The sequence below is a fragment of the Berghia stephanieae genome, chromosome 5, assembly GCF_034508935.2.
Source record: "Berghia stephanieae isolate SIO BIC M18660-M18661 chromosome 5, UCSD_Bste_1.3, whole genome shotgun sequence".
NCBI lineage: Eukaryota > Metazoa > Mollusca > Gastropoda > Nudibranchia > Aeolidiidae > Berghia > Berghia stephanieae.
Window position 1 is genome coordinate 69,287,772 of NC_088364.1, and position 20,232 is coordinate 69,308,003.

The 20,232-nt window shown below is 35.9% G+C and overlaps 1 protein-coding gene and 1 long non-coding RNA gene across 2 annotated transcripts in view; both read left to right on the forward strand.

Annotated features, from left to right (window-relative positions):
• LOC144973510 (uncharacterized) overlaps positions 1–20,232 on the forward strand; it is a 261,680-nt gene that overhangs the window by 73,627 nt on the left and 167,821 nt on the right. The gene's annotated exons all lie outside the window — the stretch shown is intronic.
• Positions 6,315–10,436, forward strand: LOC144973511 (uncharacterized). Its single transcript, XR_013645564.1, has 2 exons — positions 6,315–6,351; positions 8,874–10,436. It is a non-coding gene; the product is annotated as an uncharacterized LOC144973511 (long non-coding RNA).

A 20,232-nucleotide genomic window follows, 5' to 3' on the forward strand; every position in this document is an offset into this window, starting at 1 on the left:
AATTCATTCCCAACACTTAGGATAATAATCTGATAGGCTAAAATAACTTCTTTAACAAAGTAGATCTTCATAGCTATTACGCCCATGGAGTCAGAGTTTAATCTGGTTTCTATAGATAGAACAAAGTTGACGTCACTCACGTCTTTGTTATTTTTGTTATTGTTTTTTTTTTTTGCCATCCACGTTTATGACTAATTCTCACTAAACTATATTCACCAGATTGTAAACGTTCAAGTTTACACACAGTTTTGTGTGTTGGTCTGTTATAGATAGTATGCACTTGGCTAAGGAGTTCACAGCATTGCCATCCGGAAGTATAACGGACCAACACACAAAATTTTGTGTAACCTTGAACGTTTATAGTCAGGTTAATACAGTTTAATGAGAATTACTCATAAACGCGTGTGACAAAAAACAATTACAAAGACCTGAGTGACGTCAACTTCGAACTATCTATACTTTCGGATGGCAATGTTGTGAGCTTCTTAGCATGCGAATACTATCTATAATATACAACAATAATATTGAAAATGAGGGCCGGAACTTGGAACTAAGTACATTCATATTCATGAAGTCTGATAAGCATATTATTACATATAACTATGGATTCCCTCCCGATATCTTCTCCCCCCCTTACCTCTTGCTCTTCACTCACACTCCCTTCATCACCCACACCTCAGACTGTAGACCTGTATTTAATGTCCTTATTATTCTTGAGGTCAAATATTGACAATAAAGAGTTTGGAGGTGGAAGCCATGGTTGTTTGCTGTAACTAAACATGACGTCGAAGACAAGGTAGAGAGAGAGAGAGAGAGAGAGAGAGAGAGAGAGAGAGAGAGAGAGAGAGAGAGATAGAGAGAGAGAGAGAGACGAGGTCATTTGGGGGGGGGGGGGGTGCAGTTTTAACTTTTGCCTCGGAATCCGATATAAGAGAAGGTCGAGTTAAGCCTTGTGGAGTCAAGTAGTGTTGTGTGTGTGTGTGTGTGTGTGTGTGTGTGTGTGTGTATGTGTGTGTATGTGTGTGTGTGCCCTTGTTTGAACTAGTTTTTCCCGCTTTTTTAAATATTGTGATACATTAAACAAAAAATAATAAAAATGTATCTCTCTATCTCTCTCTCTATCTCTTTCTCTCTCTCTCTCTCTATCTCTCTCTCTCTATCTCTCTCTCTATCTCTCTCTCTATCTCTCTCTCTCTATCTCTCTCTCTATCTATCTCTCTCTCTCTATCTCTCTCTCTATCTCTCTCTCTCTCTATCTCTCTCTCTCTCTATCTCTCTCTCTCTCTATCTCTCTCTATCTCTCTCTCTCTCTCTCTCTCTCTCTCTCTCTCTCTCTCTCTCTTTCTGCCTATCTGTCTGACTGTAGACGTATGTTTTTATATTATGTGGATGTGATAATTAAATATGTATTTTTGTTGCTGTTGTTGTTGTTGTTGTTGTTGCTGTTGTTGTTGTTGTTGTTGCTGTTGTTGTTGTTGTTGTTGTTGTTGCCAAAATATTGCTAAAAGGTGCATGCAAACGTATGTTATATCTTTATGCTAATAATGTGTGTGTGCGTGTGTGTGTGTGCGCCTTGGTGTGTGTGTCTGTGTGTGTGTGTATGTGTGTACATGTGCATTTAGTAACAACTGATTAGTGACTATGGTAATAAGATTTATTATGTCAGATTAGTGTAAGATCGAAGCCCACTTGAAATGGGACAACATTCTTTTTTGTTGTTGGCTGAAAAGAGAAAATAGTTTATATACAATAGCCGTCTACGGTGCTCTGGAAAAACACATAGTTAGAAATTTGGCCAGAAAACTCGTCCTTCAAATATCGATCGATTTAAATGACCCTCGTCTTAGCAAAAAAAGCGTTCAAACCTGGGACTTCGCTTTTTTTTTTTTTTGCTAAGACGAGGGTCATTTAAATCGATCGATATTTGAAGGACGAGTTTTCTGGCGCAGAAGTCCCAGGTTTGAACGCTTTTTTTGCTAAGACGAGGGTCATTTAAATCGATCGATATTTGAAGGACGAGTTTTCTGGCCAAATTTCTAACTATGTGTTTTTCCAGAATATGGTCGTCATGTATTAGCATGTATTTTCTGTCAAAGCTGCTTTTGTTTCCTTTTGACAAATCCTACTTTTTCCATGCCATAATATAACACAATGTAACACACATTCATTCACACGCATTTACACATAGATACGTTGATAATGTGTGTGCTGAATTATAGATAGTATGCGCTTGGCTAAGAAGCTCATAACATTGCCATCCGGAAGTGTAGCGGACCAACACACAAAACTGTGTGTATCCATGAACGTTTATGGTCGGGTTAATACAGTTCAGTGAGCATTACTCATATACGCGGATGGCAAAAAAAACAATAACAAAGAACTGAGTGACGTCATCTTCGAACTATCTATATTCGTGTTGTTGTTTTTTTGTTTTTAATTGTGTAGATGGTATTGATAGATAGAGTAGAATTACCACGACAAATACAAAAGAGTTTTGACTTGACATTATGCCGGTCAGAGCAATGAGTCAGGGAAATGCACAGTAATCATAAATAAAGCTATTTAATTTATATCAAAGAATGTTTCATATACATATACATATTCTATTAACTTTTTTTTATCTTTAATATCGTTTTGTGCTGGTAGATCTATTTATAGTTGTTTTTTTTTTTTGTTTTTTTTTTGTGTTTGTTTGTTTTGTTTTTTTTGTTTTTTTTTAATTTTTTTTTTTATTGTTTGAGTAGGCCTAATGGTATTTATGATTTAAAATGCGTGATACAAAATATAAACAGTTACTTGCTTTAATTAGCATTTTATTCAAAGTCTTGGTACGAAACTAATGGGGGCGGGGGGGCTTTTGAGAGAGAGAGAGAGAGAGAGAGAGAGAGAGAGAGAGAGAGAGAGAGAGAGAGAGAGAGAGAGAGTATGCTATCTCACCACTGAATCCTACCGTCTTTTGATAAATCTAAAAAAAAAGTGTGTATAGGTAGTATGCAATTGGCTTAGAAGTTCACAACATTGCCATCCGGAAGTAAAACTGGCCAACACACAAAACTGTGTGTAACCTTGAAGGTTTTTAGTCTGGTTAATACAGTTCAGTGAGAAGTACTCGTAAACGCGGATGGCAAAAAACAATAACAAAGACATGAGTGACGTCATCTTCGAACTATCTATTAAAAACAAAGCCAGACAAAGCAGTTAGAGAAATACAGGGAAAAGGATCAGCATGTGTCGCCTGAACATTGAACACTAGACCTCCAGATTGCCGGTTAGACGTGCTATCATTACACCACATAGGTTGCTCGATAAAGTCATCATCAACATCATCATCATCATCATCATCATCATCATCATCATCATCATCATCATCATAATCATCATCATCATCATCATCATCATCATCATCATCATCATCATCACTACCGCCACCACCAACACTATCACCTTTACACAGAAAAGTGAGTGGAGCAGGCACTTATGTTGGTAACAACAAGATATGAAGTGAGTAGAAAAGTGCCAGAAGACAATAGAGAATAAAAATTTTTCGCGGCGGTGGTGGGGTTTGAACCTGCGACCTTATTGGTACGACAACTCCGCCTGGCAGGTGAGAGCGTGGCTCTACCGTGTGAGCTATCCACGAACACAAAAAATATTCGTTTCAAACCCAAGTCATTTCTAGATCCCTCTCTCACCCACTTCTGGGACCGCCGATTCGTTCGCCCACCACCATCGCGAAGTATTTTGACCAGCAGTTAAGCTTAATAGCCAATATTCTCAACACAAACATATAACATAGAAACGATTGAGACATTGAGTATGCTCCGGTGTATGGGGTGAATTTTTAATTCAGAAAAGTGAGTGGAGCAGGCACTTATGTTGGTAACAACAAGATATGAAGTGAGTAGAAAAGTGCCAGAAGACAATAGAGAATAAAAAATTTTTTTCCACTCACTGCTCCACTCACTTTTCTGAATTAAAAATTCACCCCATACACCGGAGCATACTCAATGTCTCAATCGTTTCTATGTTATATGTTTGTGTTGAGAATATTGGCTATTAAGCTTAACTGCTGGTCAAAATACTTCGCGATGGTGGTGGGCGAACGAATCGGCGGTCCCAGAAGTGGGTGAGAGAGGGATCTAGAAATGACTTGGGTTTGAAACGAATATTTTTTGTGTTCGTGGATAGCTCACACGGTAGAGCCACGCTCTCACCTGCCAGGCGGAGTTGTCGTACCAATAAGGTCGCAGGTTCAAACCCCACCACCGCCGCGAAAATTTTTTATTCTCTATTGTCTTCTGGCACTTTTCTACTCACTTCATATCTTGTTGTCACCTTTACACACCAATTTGATTGAATGCCAACTGTAACACACCTGAAAAGTTCCTTGTTGTAGTGACCAACACACCAAACCGACCCCATTTTACTGTAGGTAGTAGGGAGAAACACTATGTTGTCATCATAATGTTATTTATGTCCACAAGTTTTCACGTCTCGTTAGAATAAGGTGGACAGGTGTTTTCTCTTCGTCCGTGTAAAAACAAAAAAAAAAAACAACCTAGGTTCCGCCCCTTTTTCCCCTCCATTTTCTTCTTCAGCCAAGTCATCGGTCACATGATGTGTTGATGTCTGACGATTGTGTGTTTCTTAATAAATGTAAACACTCTGCTTTGTTTATGAAAGTTGTAAACGAGCTGAACAGTGTGATGTCGGAACTTTCGAAAACTGTGAACACTATTTATTATGTACCTACATAAGGTCACTTTTTGGGGACATTTTACAATATTCCCAATGACTCTCTGGGTGGGGGGTCCTTTGACCTCTCATGGTGGGCAGGAGGTCAATTGATGTGTCTCTTGTCCCCTTATATTATAATCTGTCTTTCGAGTCGCCGTTTGTCTTTGTCCTGGAAAGGAATTGCTTGGTTTTGTTCTGGTCCTTGCCGGAGTCATTAGTTGAGAGTTGGAACAGTCAATTAAATGTTCAGCATTAGTTTTGGGAGATGATCCCCCCCCCCCCTTGTAAATCATGTCTCTACTATGTATTGTTAGTTATGTTTTCTGTTTTGGATTTATTCTGTAAACATTTGAGTGTATTCCTCTAAGTTGGATCCTGTAATTGTGTCTTGGTAGGACTTTAAGGTGACATCAAACTAGGCACATTGGTTGCGTGCTCTTGGAATCTACATCTGTTCCCAATTTGAACCATTCCCCTTTATCTTACTTTTTCTTTGGTACATTTACTGGTAAAACCATTTTTAAAAAAATCACTATCCCATTTTCTTCCTTTTTACTGGCGTTGAAATGACCTAAATATATCGCAAGCTTGTTAGACTTGTTGTAGCTTTAGCATCTCATGAATTTGACCTTGAACTTGGAACAACACCGTTACATCAACATGCACGCACCGCAATGGGTTTCTATAAATAGCCACATGTCATTCGTATTATGTTTACAATGATATACCTGACTGGGTTTTAAACCTTTGCCTCTCTATGTTTACTCAACCCCAACAAAAGGTTATGCCCCACCACCACCACCACCACTACCACCACCTAACCACACACACATACACACACACACACACACACACACACACCACGTTCTCCGTCAATGAAGATGGCTGCTGCTGCTGTTGTGTGTGTGTCTAGGAGTAAAATTAGGAGCTGGACCGTGTCATAGCATGGCCTCGTCCTTCCTGCCTGCCCTACTCAATCAAGGCCGTCATGTCACGGTGACGACCATGGGCGATCAGAAGATTCAACTTTGAACGTACATAACCCTACTAGAAGATTTCGTACGCACTTCCTTCACCACCATAATATAGAAGAGTAAAGTTGGTGCAATAAAATAAACAACATCGCGTGACCATTTTAGAAGCACGTGGCAAAACACATGTTCCTGGCTTTGACAGCTCACCTTCCAATGTAAATTATAGAAAAAAATAACCATTAAAAAATGTCTGTTAGGTGTCAAAAGAAACACATATTCATAAATACTCGATCACGCGTCAAATAATATCTAAATATTTATTTTTTATTAAACAAATGGTAAAATTTATCAAAAATTACTGTCGGTCTATTTTTAGACCACGGTCAAGATTATTCACCAAAATCAATGCGCTTGTGTGAACAAAACAAGAACTCTTTGAAATCTGGTTTTCGGAATAATTTAGCCATATACAAAGAATTTAACTAAATAACAATTTTAATTGTACGTGTTTGTTTTTATCTGAATGTGTATTATCTACAATTTGAACGACAAAAACGGGAGACCTGTTTTGTGCGCAACGTTGTCCGGCTGCTAAAGTTCCTTATCACCAGCAAAGAATGGCAGTCCAACTCATGCAAAGGTAAGATTCCAATTTCAGTGTTTGAGTTTGTAATTTGTATCGATTGGTTTTGAGAGCAGGAAACGATTTAGTTCAATGTTAATCCATAATAGCGTTCGGGTATTTAACTTTGGATGTCTCACCGGCATAATTTTAGAATGCGTTGTTTATTTGTTTTCATTTCACTTCGCAATTTGACTGTCACTGTCAGTGTCAGTCATTACAGTACAGCTTCACTCGCCGATTCTCACTTACAGAGTTTACGTTTCCTTCACTTATGTCTGCTTCATGCTCATTCAGTGAGTGATTCGAATACTGTGTGAGAGAAAACACTTTTCGTAATTTATGACATTTTATGGGTAACGTTTACAGTCTAGAACGTGTGTCAGTCAAAACTTGACCGAAAAAGAAAACAGAAAGGAACAAAAAAAAAAGCAGACACCCCCCTCCTCAGCAGGTGGAATCTCAACAAAAGTTGTATTTTTTTAATCCTCATCTTTCGTGGTGCGAAGCTTTCATCGCTTGTCATATTTTATTGACTCTCGCTCTTTCCTAACCTGATAATAGATTTCGAAACAATCTTTAGGTCTTCATTCTCTCATTATCTGTTCATGACTGGAACTGGAAAAGGAACAAGACAAAGGCAAAGGGTCTCTGCCACCGATTTTCAATATCTTGTGTTGTTTGAGGGATTTAAGTTGGTAGCCGTTTTTGCCACATAAGACTTTTTGTTATTGTTTTTGCTGAGAGTCGATGGGAGAAGGAATGGCAGAGAGGGAGGAAGGGGTGGTGAAAAAATGAGAATGTCTGGGAAAAGAAAATGTCCCACTCAACCCCTTATCACATCTTTGATATTTGGCAGGTGTCAAACTACATGTATGACGTTTTGGATCTTCCAAGCCTATTCGCCTTATTTGGTCGGTAGCTGTGTGAAAGAAAACATATTTTATTGTAAAATGCAGGGAGTGCGGTCTGATATTTTCGTCATCGCTATGATTATTCCCAGACAGGGTCTGCCAATAACGAAAATTGGTTATTCCCAGACAGATAGAGGGAAAAAAACCCCAATATTTTTGTATTAAAAAGAAAACAAACAATTTTAAGAAATTCATGCTCAGAAACTGAACAAGGCCAAACAAAAAAGGAGAAAAGAATAGACTCGCTCAAAAAAAAAAAAAAAAAAAAAGAAAAAAAAAGGGGGGGGGGGGGGGGGTGGGAGGAAAGCGATTGAATTCGAATCTGTGCAGCTAAAATGAGCAACGAGTTTCCCTTGGCTCAAGAGAAGTGAAAATGAAAAAACTGTGCTTAAGTTTTTGTATGAGTGTTGGGGGGGGGGGGGGGGGGGGGGGGGGGGGGGGGGTCGTTGGGGGTTTTGTTACAGTTTTATACACATCCCTGTTAGTTCAATCAATTTTGTGGGTAATGATCAAGAGGGGCCTGGTCCTACAACTCTTTACGGATTTACCTTGGATTGAAATGAAAACTAAACCTCTCTGATTACTTTAGATTACCTAATTTTATTTCTACGTTTTTTTATGAAGAAGAAGCTTTTTAGGATTTTGTAATTCATAGGAATCACCATGATATGTGAAATGATGTCTTATCTAAATTTTGCCTCAGGAATAATAAGCGAACAATTTTGAAAAGCTCTCTCTGTTGATCGAATTATCAAAAATTTTATTTGTGATCAGATATTTTATTTGACTTTAAAGTGAAATCTAGAGGCATTAAAATATATTCAATGTTTATTAGACTTTTCTTATGTGATCAGAAAGTTAAATACAGGAAATATTGATCAAATGAGTTCACCGGAAGGTAAATAAAAGCCCATTTTTTAAAAAGCTAATCGACATTGGTTATGTAATCTTGCCTTCATGATCATAAACCTCTGATAAAATTAGACCTGACCCAACGGTTTTAACAACCTTGTGGTATCTGAGTTCCAGGTCCATTATGTTTTCTAATGTTTTTATTGAATATAAGCAAACCATTAAGAAATAGGTCATGTCTATATATTCAACATTGAATGATATTTCTTCTTACATTGAAATAAGTGGTTCTTTAGAGTAATAAGGCTCATGGAACTGGAGTTTTTCCTGTTTCTGTAACATGAAGCAACAGACCTTAAATAGTGCTTGATAACTTTCTTAAAAAATAAATGGTATTTCATTTTACTTTGAAATAATTGGTCCTTTAGAGTCATAAGGCTCACGGAACTGGAGTTTTTCCTGTAACATGAAGCGACAGACTGTAACAAGTGCTTGCTGAAATCTGAATAAGTTGCACATTTACATTTTACTTGTAGAGTTAGATCCAGTTATTCATTCAAACATTGGTATCTTAATTTCGAATTGTCATTTAATTAATACATATAAAGTTAAATAAATCCAATGATAATAATTGATAAAATAAGGTAATTATAACTTTTATTCATTGTTTGGTCCATATGAATTTTCCTTTATGATTTTGTGTGAGATGATATTGCTTTTTATGGGACCATGGGAAAATGGTTTAGAATGCCATGCTTATCTTTTTTTTTTCAGATCTAAATAACATTACAACAAGAATGAGTCTCTGCATTCCTTTAATTGTTCTGGAAGCATTGGCCTGCCTATACCATGGGAATTAATCAATTTATATTCAGGAAGAAGTATCATAATTATTATTATTATCATCATCATCATCATCATTGAGTCTTATCCTTCAAGATTATCAAAATGGCTTTCATGTTACTGTATCTTATAGAATTCCTCATATATCATTATGGACCCTTCTTTGTTTTTTTTTTATTGGAATTAATGTTTTTCTTCTACTTCTATATTCTATATTCTTCATAAAACCTCTCAGCTTTATTGACCTAATCTAGAGACTAGAGAGCGGTGATTAAGAGAACAGGACCATATTTTGCTTTCGAGCGTTTCTTAATTTTAAAAGCAGCTTACTGTAGTTTGTAAAGATTTTTTAAAACTTTTTTCTAATGACAGTGTCTAATACACGTTAAAACCAATGCATATCTATCCCTATGTAATTTTTGGCAGTGATCTCTCCATTTTAATGGTATTGGCTCCTGTTTATTTATAAAAATGCCCTGTGAGCTTGTTATACACTTGAAAGAAACATTTACATAGTGAAGTCAAGAAGAATATAGCAAAAGAAACCTGCTTCCTTGGTTATGAATAAGAAATTTAAAAAGAAATAGGCAATGACCTCTTTATCTTGTCTACCATTTAACTTTATAATAATTTTTTAAAGTTTATTATATCCTTTTCTATATTTATAATTTAATTTATCAGCAAGATAAGAGTACTGATGAAACCATCTATGTAGCTGATTTGTAATGGTAGTAGAATTTGATAGATGGGACCATGTGATGTTGCAGAACATATTTTTAAAAATTGTATTGCATTGTTTCATTTATCAGCAACATCATATTAAATAATGCAGTGGCTTAATCACAAACTTTCTGCACTTCATATGCAAGACAGTGATGCTTTTGTGCTACATTTCTCGAAATATTCACAAAGTTTCTGTATTTTGTAAATAAGACCATGGCGCTTTTGTCTTAACTGGTTAGTCGCAAATTCTGCCGTTGTATTCCATTTCTCGAATAAAATTCTTTTCTATTTATTCTATTTATTTGCAAAGTTTCTGCACTTTATAAACAAGAACATGATGCTTATGACTGGACAGGTTAATCGCAAATTCTTCCTTTGTGTTCCATTTCTCGAATCAAATTATATTAAATTCTATTAAATAATCATTTTAATGGCAAACTTTCTGCACTTGATAATTATATGCAAGACCATAATACTAAAGTCTACACAGGTTAATCGCATGTTCTGCCTAAGAAGTGCATTTCTTGAATCAGAACCTTTTTTAACCAAAGCTTTTGCTGAGGCTCTTACATCACAGATTTTTAAAATGGAACTACACAGTTTCAGTAATAATTATCAATTTTTTTCTTTTTTTTTTCTTTCTCTTTCACAGGATGAGAATACAAGCATACCTTTAATGGAGAAACATCATATCTATATTTTTTTTAATGATTTCAGTGTGAATAACATGAATATGAATGAAATGACAATAAATATGATATAAATTTATAATCTGTTTTTAATTTATTTGGATTTCACAAGTTGTGTTATGGCACTCAGATACAGCATAACGGGTAAGACTGAGAACCAATCCTCACAATAGCACTAGAGGTCTTGTATATGCAAGATGTGATTTCCATTGATACAGTTTAAAGACTGTCCTGTTTTTATTCATTCTGGTGAACGCTGTAGGGTTGTTTTTTTGTTTCTTGTTTTAAAAAAGATTTTTTTCTTTCAATCTAAGTCTAAGACTTGATTGAATTCTGACTCAATGCAAATCAACTTTGTTCCAACTCCTCAACTTCAAATTACAATGAACTTGTGCGCCCTTCCTTCTCTGTTAACCTACAGGTTATTGGATATGTAACTTTAATACATATATGTACGTCTACCACAATGTTAAACTAGCAATTTATCTAAATATCTTGCAATCGTCTTTTGTAATAACTTTTCATTCTGGGTTACACATAAAAGTTAGCACTGCCGGGTTACAAAAGTACTTTGATGTTAAAAAGATCAGCATCCTGTCATCTTACTTATATATTGGCAGGTGTAAGACTTATTCATTTTGCAAGTCATCATCGTCACAGTTTCGCACCAACACCGAACCCACTCCACAGCATCTGGGGAGCAGACTCTTGGGTCATGGTCAGTGCAGCTGAGCGCATCCTGGCATTCTCTAAGGATGTCTGCTCTGGGCACCCACATGTACACATGCTACTCTCAACCAGCCCCCACTTTTTCATGCTTCCAGTTGTTCTCACAAGTTTTGCCTGTGCTCTGTTCAGTGTTACCAATTCATTCCTGGGGAGCTCCGTTCCGTAGGACAGTTCTTCTCTCAGATCTCCAACAGCTTCATTTGCATGATTGTTCCACTCTCTCAACGTGGAACGCCTGTATACAGCTGCATGGTCAGGGTTGATGCTTTCTTCCATCGTGAAGCTCTTTCTCGACTTCAGTCTACTTGTCATTGGGCTGTGCCTTGGGTGCCTTGGGTCCATTTTCTATTCATATTTCTGGGCTTTGGAATCAGTGGCTCTTTGAATGTATGGAGGTGCAATGCCAGCCAGCCGATGGAGGACTGGAACTGCAGTCGGTTTCAAGTTACTCTAATGATCCGGCAGGTGTTATTTTGACATGGCAGGATCTTACTCAGACTGGTGAGACCTATTCGGCTGATGAATAGCAGAGGGCTACTATGGTTGTCCTGAATGTTTTCTGATCTGCTCCCCATGGCGTGTAAGTTTTTGCCTCTTTTCTTAGGAAGTTGTTTCTTGTGGCCACCTTTGCTTTTGTTTTCTTTGTGTTCTGAGAAAAGGACATTGTGCGGTCTACGGTAACACCGAAGTACATGGGAAATGTGTTTTTATCCAATATGTTCCCATTCCAGATGTTCAGTTTCCTGTTTTCTTTAGGCTTGGCGGTTCTTTAAATGGAAAGCACACACTTGAGTTTTTCCTGGGTTGGCAAGTGAGTTCTTTAAATGTGGCCTCAGAGAGTGGCTCCAGGACATCCGTTAGTCTCTCAATGGTCTTGAAATCAGAGGCCTGGGACACAAGACACAGATCATATAGAAACCCCCTGATGTTCTCAAAATGAGGTTGGTCGTTGGTATAAACGTTGAAAAGGATATGTGCAAGTACCGATCCTTGAGGGAGTCCGTTCTTTTGTGATCTGCTTTTCTTCCCATCCATTTCCACAAAAAAGTGACGGTTTGACATAAGGAATTTTATTATTGCAACTATTTTTGTGTTACGAGTTACCCTTGCAACCTTTAGGAGCAGTTTTCTATGATTTACTGTGTCATAGGCAGCTGCCAGGTCCACGAACACAGTTCATATAATTTGTTTGTTCTCGTAGAGATGACTGATCCTACCTCAATGGCGATAGGTCTGTATACTGATTTTGGAATGGGGTTGCCGACAGTTTTTGACATATCTGGAAGACACAAATGCAAGGTCTGGGTTGTAGCCTGTTCTCCAGCAAGCGCTTGGAAGGGATGCTTCATGCGTCATAGAAGAGTGTCAGATTATATTGGTCAGCCCATTCCTCAACAGTATCTCCATCTTTGTTGTTCTCATTGTATCCCCATTTGGTGCTGTGGCAGTTAAAGTCACCTATCACAATCATTGGTTTCTCACTAATGGTGGATGTAACTGGCCACTTGAATGGCGTTGGTGGAGGTTTGTTGACAGTAATATCACATTGAAGTGTCTGCTTTCAATTTGAGAATTTCCACCTCACTTACTGTCATGTCCTGATTGTATGTCACTATTGTTTTGTCTTTGACTTTGACGTAGTTAACGCTACCGTGAATGTTGCTTTCATGTTGTTTGACTAAATGCATGCCAGGGATGTTTAGTACCACGGTCTTGTGCGTCTCTTGTAGTTGTAGACAGTACAGAGTTGCGTCGCTGGATTACTACAACACACACAACACCAACATTTTGCAAGTATCTTTAACACTTTTTAAAATCATTAATAAACGGTGATACTGACAACAACAATTATAATTGTTATTGTTATTATTATTATATTGTTATTATCATTATTATTATTATTAGTAATAGTAGTAGTAGTAGTAGTAGTAGTAGAGGTCTTGTGGTAGAAATAGTAATAGTATCCGTTGGACCAAGTACATAAATATGAATATTTATACAGCGCATTTCTACAGATAGCCGTGAGCAATGCGCTTCAAAATGTTTCATATTTATCCCCCCACTTCAACAAGCCGTGTGGAACCATATTTCTTTGTCATACAGCCTGTTAGGCGACCCTTGTGTACTTAAACTGTCACTACACTAACCGCCATTTCTGTAGCCAGATACTCATTCAATCGAGTGGGGTAATGTGTGTATAATTTTTCACGATTAGTCACCCATCCTATTACTGATCACACTTAGCATTGGCATTGCTCGACTTTTGTGACAAGACGAAAACCGTACCGCTAAGCCATACGGTCCATTAGTTCTAGATAGTATAAAAGTCTATAGTTTTGTGGTATCAGTGGTTATAATACAGTAGTGGTAGTGCAGTTATAGTTATAGTGTAGAAGTAGTAGTTGTCTTCTGTCAAAAGGGTCATCTGAGCGAAGAGATAGGAGATAGATTCGAATTTACTCTCTTCATTACATTGACCGTATGCTTTGACTTTGATCATTTGATACGCTGTAAAAAAAAAAGTATGGTCCGCCTTAACCAAAGACAAGCAACCATCTTCGTTTCCCTGGACATAGATATGGTTTTGTTTACGGCGGGAGGGGGAACCATGATTGTGGTTTTCCTATAAAATAATAGAAGGGGTATTTTGGCGATAAAAAAATATGATCGTGGCCTCCCTAGCTATCTCAGACTCGGAGTAAACAGCTTGAATTTATTCGCGCCAACTTCAGTTTGCTGCCTTAGCAACATGTAAACAAAAAGTTGGTTGGATGCGCATGACATTACTAAAGGTCAATTGCAGCATAGTTCGGGTCATTTATAAAAAAAATCTTGGTCACGTTTGATGTCAAATATCCGGTCACGTGATGTTGTTTATTTTATTACACCAACTTTACTCTTCTATTATCCAGTCATCAAACATTATTTTGTATTCAATACTTAGTATGCGTTTGGCTAAGAAGCTCACAGCATTGCCATCCGGAAGTATAACGGACCAACACACAAAATGATGTGGAACCTTGAACGTTTATAGATAGTTCGAAGATGACGTCACTCAGGTCTTTGTTAGTGTTTTTTGCCATCCGCGTTTATGATTAATGCTCACTGAACTGTATTAACCTGACTATAAACGTTCATGGATACACACAGTTTTGTGTGTTGGTCCGTTATACTTCCGGATGGCAATGTTATGAGCTTCTTAGCCAAGCGCATACTATTATATATAGTTGAGTCCTTGGAAAAGGCTCTTTACTCACATTCTCTTACTGTACTCAGGTGTAAAATGAGTACTGGTCCTTAACAGCATTGTCGCTGTGGAGAAAAATAAATGTAATTATCGCCAAACAGGCGGCGCGTCTCGTCCTACATGTTTTGCTGTTGGCTTGGGACCTCACGTAAAGCGCTATGAGCAGGTTTTTAATGAATGTTGCGCTATATAAATGCTATAGTTTTAACTCATTCAATCGCCACTCACATACACTTTCTGGCTTGATCTATCTATCACAAAAGTCATCAACGTTCAACTAGGCCCTTAAGGTTCGGATGTCAGACCTGCTTATATGACACGTCGTCTTACACCTAATCTTTCACCCACTCAACCTTTTTTGGTTCCTCTGTTCACTCCTCACTCACCCCATTTCTTAATTCACTCAACCCTAACACCGACTATATCCGTAGTATACCCGGGTTACTTTTACCCCATGCCTATTTATTACATTTTTCTGAGACAAATTATAGGCGTAATATCAAAGCTAATGTTTTCAGTTTTTGCATGTTAATGATAGTTGAATAAAACTCTCTTCGTACATGCTCATTTTTAATACATTTTTTTTTCCAATTTTGAAAAGTAGCAAAAATCTCTAGGATTGAGTGAGTTAATCTCTTTCTTTTACTTTTTATTTTATTTTTTCCAAATGTAAATATTATGTTTAACTCACTCAATCCTAGAGATTTTTGCTACTTTTCCAAATTGGAATAAAAATGTATTAAAGTGAGCCTGTACATTGATAGTTTTATTCAACTACCATTAATATGTAAAAACTAAAAAACGTTCGCTTTGATACTACGCTTATAATTATTTGTCTCAGAAAAATGTAATAAATAGGCATGGAGTAAAAGTAACCCGAGTGAACCAGGGATATAGATAGAATGAAAATGACGTCAATCTGGTCTTTGTTATTGTTTTTTGCCATCCGCGTTTATGAGTAATTCTCACTAAACTGTATTATCCCGACTATAAACGTTCAAGATTACACATACTGTTGTGTGTTTGTCCGTTATATTTCCGGATGGCAATGTTATGAGCTTCTGAGCCAAGAGCATACTATCTATAGACGATGTGAGGGTTGAGTAAGTTAAAGATGAATTAATTATGAAACGAAAATAAATTTGTTAAAAGATAACATCAAATTAATTATTGTCAGAAGATAACATCAGTTTATTTAATTTAGAAATCACATCATATGATTGATATAGATATGTCCCTTTGTGAATGTGAATGAAGCGAGTGCAATTATCGACCCCCCCCCCCCCCACCACCACCACCACCACCACCACCTACCATTCATTCCCGGTAGATAATTATTATTATTATTATTTAAACCATAAAATAAATTTACTGACATGACAAAATGACTTCCTAACGACATGAAAAACAGAACATTGATTGCACTCATTCCAGTTGTCACAATAAAGAAAAAAAAAGAAAGAAAGAAAAACAACAAAATACAAAAAAAAAAAAAAATAATAAATAAATAAAAAAAATAAAACAAGACAAAAAAAAAACCAAACAAAAAAAAAACAAATAAAACAAAAGAATAAAAAACGAATCACAAACAAAAATACAAACACAAAAAAACAACAACAAAATAATATTAATAATAATCAAAGTATAAATACAGACCCACCGGGGAATACATAGTGTATTATTATACGTTTGGATTTCTACAATTTCCCTGGCTTGCCCTATTACCGCCCCCTGCTGTTATTTTAATTATCAATTCACGAGCGTTTTAGTTTAACTCTAACCTGAATGTCCCCGGGGCTGGGTTTTTTTTTTTTTTTTTTTTTACTTTTGAGGGGGGGGGGGGGGGGGGATGGGGAAGAGAAGAGGGAGAGAGAGAGAGAGAGAGAGAGAGAGAGAGAGAGAGAGAGAGAGAGAGAGAGAGAGAGAGAGAGAGAGAGAGAGTTAAAACACTGGAAATCGATTTTGAGATATTATTCCATTGTACCCAGCAGCTCCAAACGCAAGCTGTTGATTTAAAACAGCGCTTGTCATTTATTAGACAGTCGAGTCGTCTAAATCAAAAACTAAAATACAGTTTTGACGGCATTGTGATTGTCATAATGTCACATCGTCAATAGAAAAAAGTTTTTTTTTTAAATTTAAAAATATTGCCACATAATATAGATAGTTCGAAGATGACGTCACTCAGGTCTTTGTTATTGTTTTTTGCCATCCGCGTTTATGAGTAATGCTCATTGAACTGTATTAACCTGACCATAAACGTTCATGGATACACACAGATTTGTGTGTTGGTCCGTTATACTTCCGGATGGCAATGTTATGAGCTTCTTAGCCAAGCGCATTCTGTCTATACTATAACGCATATTATAACATGATGACAATCATGCGGACACCAATTAATCGGGAACTCGTCTCTGTCAATTTTTTTTTTTTTTTTGTTGGTCTTTTTTTTGTTAGTCTTAGCTTTTCTTTTTTTCATTATTTCTTTCTTTTTGTTTGTTTTTGTTGTTGTTCTTTTTTATTTTTTTTTTATTTTTTTTAAATATTGTTTTATTTTAATTTATTTTGTTATTATATTATTTTATTATTATTATTATTATTATTTATTATTATTATTATTATTATTATTATTATTATTATTATTATTATATTATTATTATTATTATTGTTATTATTATTATTATTATTATTGTTGTTATTATTATTATTATTATTATCATTATTATTATTATTATTATTATTATTATTTCTAATAGGTGAGACGATCAAATTTATCAGAAATATTGTCATATTTATCAGTGTTTTAAGGAGTCCCGGCTTTGGGAGTTTTTGCTAAGATGAGAGTCATTTAAATGGATCGAGATTTGAATTTAAATCGATCGATATTTGAAGGACGAGTTTTCTGGTCAAATTTTCAATTATGTGTTGTTTTTTTTTTCAGAGAACGGCTGCGTAGTCGTCGTCATCATCATCATCATCATCATCATCATCATCATCATCATCATCATCATCATCATCATCATCATTATCATAATCTTCATCGTGTATGACGACTGTCCGAGAGGCGTGGTTATCAAAATGTCTATTGATAGAAAGAGACCACATTCCCAATTATCCAATTATACTAATTTTGTCTCCTGACTAGACGAACCACTCAATGTAAATTGAAAAGTGGGAGTTTGTTGTGAGTTGTATCTAGTTGTAGCGGGAGTTAGTTGTTGTGTAGCGAGTACACTAGTCTAGCTGTCGTGCCATAAATTGGCGGTATCCGGACAGAGACCTTCCGGTAGCTGACAACGCCGATTCGTGTGCCGCGTATTGTGAGGGTTAATGTAGTTTTGTGATAGATTGCTCTTTGTTTTTTGTTTTTTGTCCCTTTTTTTTCGATTAAATAAATGGCCGGGTTATTTCGATTCTTTGTCTTAATTCCTGGATGAAACCCGAGCGTTTTGTAAAGGCTTGTGTGTGTGTGTGTGTGTGTGTGTGTGTGTGTGTGTGTGTGGAATGAATTGAATTAATCTGTTTGGAAATGGAAAACATTCATGAATTATTACTCTCTCTCTCTCTCTCTCTCTTTCTTCTTTTTCTCTTCTTCTCTCTCTCTCTTCTCTCTCTTTCTCTCTCTCTTCTCTCTTCTACTTCATCTTCTATCTCTCTCTCTCTCTCTCTCTCTCTCTCTTCCTCTCTCTCTCTTCCTCTTCACTCTCTCTCTCCTCTCTCTTCCTCTCTCTCTCTCCCCTCACTCTCTCTCACTCTCTCTCCCCTCTTCTCTCTCTACTCTCTCTCTCTCTCTCTCTCCCTCTCTCTCTCTCTCTCTCTCTCTCACACACACACACACACAGAGATCATTAAAAAAAAAAACAACATTATCATTAATACTACCATCTGGTTTTGTCGGTTTCATTTACCATTCTTTTTTTTTTCTCTCTTTCTTTCTCTTTTCCATGTATGTTGTAATAAACTTTTGCAAATTATTGTCGAAAGTCTAAAAACAAACAAACAAACAAACCCCAAGATTAGGGATAGTTTAGATACTAGAAGGTCGAAATTTCTGGCCAAATTTTTTAAAAATGAAAAATGTTTAACCCCCCCCCCCCCCCCCACAAACAAAAAAAAACAAAAACAAAAAAAAAAAAAAAAAAACAAATAAAAACAAAAAAAAACAAAAAAAAAAACAACAACACAAAACAGACAGAGTAGGTGGGTTCTAAAAAATTCCTTAATTAATATATTATATTATATTCTTCCTCTCTGTCTCCCATTATTTTAAAATTTATTTTTAGCCCATTCGCATTGTCATTGTTATCGGAATTGGATTCGATTCGGATCTTGAAAAGATTTGAAATCCCAACAGTTTAGAAATCCTTATTTTTTTTGGTTTGTTTGTTGTTGTCTTTCTCTCTTATTCTACTTCTTCTTCTTTTCCGCTTCATTGACAATTCAATTCCCTGCACAGTTCAAATACAATTATACGTACAACCAGGGGCAGCTTTTAACTTCGGAAACTAACAAAAAGTTGCGGGGCTTTTTTTTTCTTCTGAAAATAAATTTGGCCAATTTTTATTTATTTATAACATTATTAATTTTTTTTTTTGGCCTCATATTTCGATGAATTAAGTTGATTATTAACTTGTCATTAATTCTTACGATTGACAATACTTTTATTTTTTTAAAATTCTTAATTTTTGACAACTTAAAGTTATCATAATTTATCTATATTTAACGTTTTTAAATATTCTGGCCAATTATTTTTTAAAAAAAAAGCTTTTTGTCAAAGTCCCATCAATCAATTTATTATGGTTTTAAGAGAGGCCGTATTACATTACTATATTTTAATTCAAAAGATATTTCTTATCACAATATTATTTCAATGACATGGTTTATATCACCGATTTTCGTGTATCCCAGGGAAATGACTCCGCCAGTTCCCACACTACCCTTCTTAACTTACTTTATTCCATTTTCTTAATTGGCTTTTTCTTTTCTTTCTTCAGCAATTTGATAGTGGAAAAGAAGTCTCTTGTCTCTTTGCCCCTCTCTCTCTCTCTCTCTCTTCTCTCTCTCTCTCCCCTTTTCTCTCTTTCTTTTTTTTTTTTCTTTCCACCCCTCTCCTTCTCCTTCTCTTTCTCATATGGAGGACACACACACAGACTCTCTCTCTCTCTCTCTGTCTTCTCTCTCTCTTCTCTCTCTCTCTCTCTCTCTCTCTGTGTGTGTGTGTGTGTGTGTGTGTGTCTTTGTTAATTGATGAAATTGAGAGTTATTTATTTTGTTTGCTTGTATTTTCTTTTCTTCTTCTTCTTCTCTCTTCTTCTTCTTCTTCTTCTTCTTCTTCTTCTTCTTCTTCTTTTCTTCTTCTTCTTCTTCTTCTTCTTTCTTCTTCTTCTTCTTCTTCTTTCTTCTTCTTCTTCTTCTTTTCTTCTTCTTCTTCTTCTTCTTCTTCTCCTCCTCCTCCCCCTTTTTTTATTATTATTTTGTTTTTGGTTCTTTTAGTATTACTTTTATAAATATTTAATTTCTTTCATTTTATTGTTTGTTTGTTTTATTTTCTTTTGCTATTTCGCCCTTTTTTTATATTTCCTTTTTTGTTGTTTATTTCCCTGTCCTTTTATTATTTATTTATTTATTTATTTATTTATTTATTTTTTTCATCTATTTATTTGTTTATTTATTTATTTGTTTATTTATTTATTTTTTGTTTATTTATTTATTTTTTTTATTTATTTATTTTGTTGTTGACATACCCTATTGTGTTCTCCATATATTTTATTATCGTACATTATTTACCATCAATCAAGTACAAAAAAATAAAATGTTTTTCAAGAAAAATTTTTTAGTCCCAATTTAATGACGCAATAATACATAGAAACGAAAGATCCCCGCCCGGCTCTCCCCCCCCCTA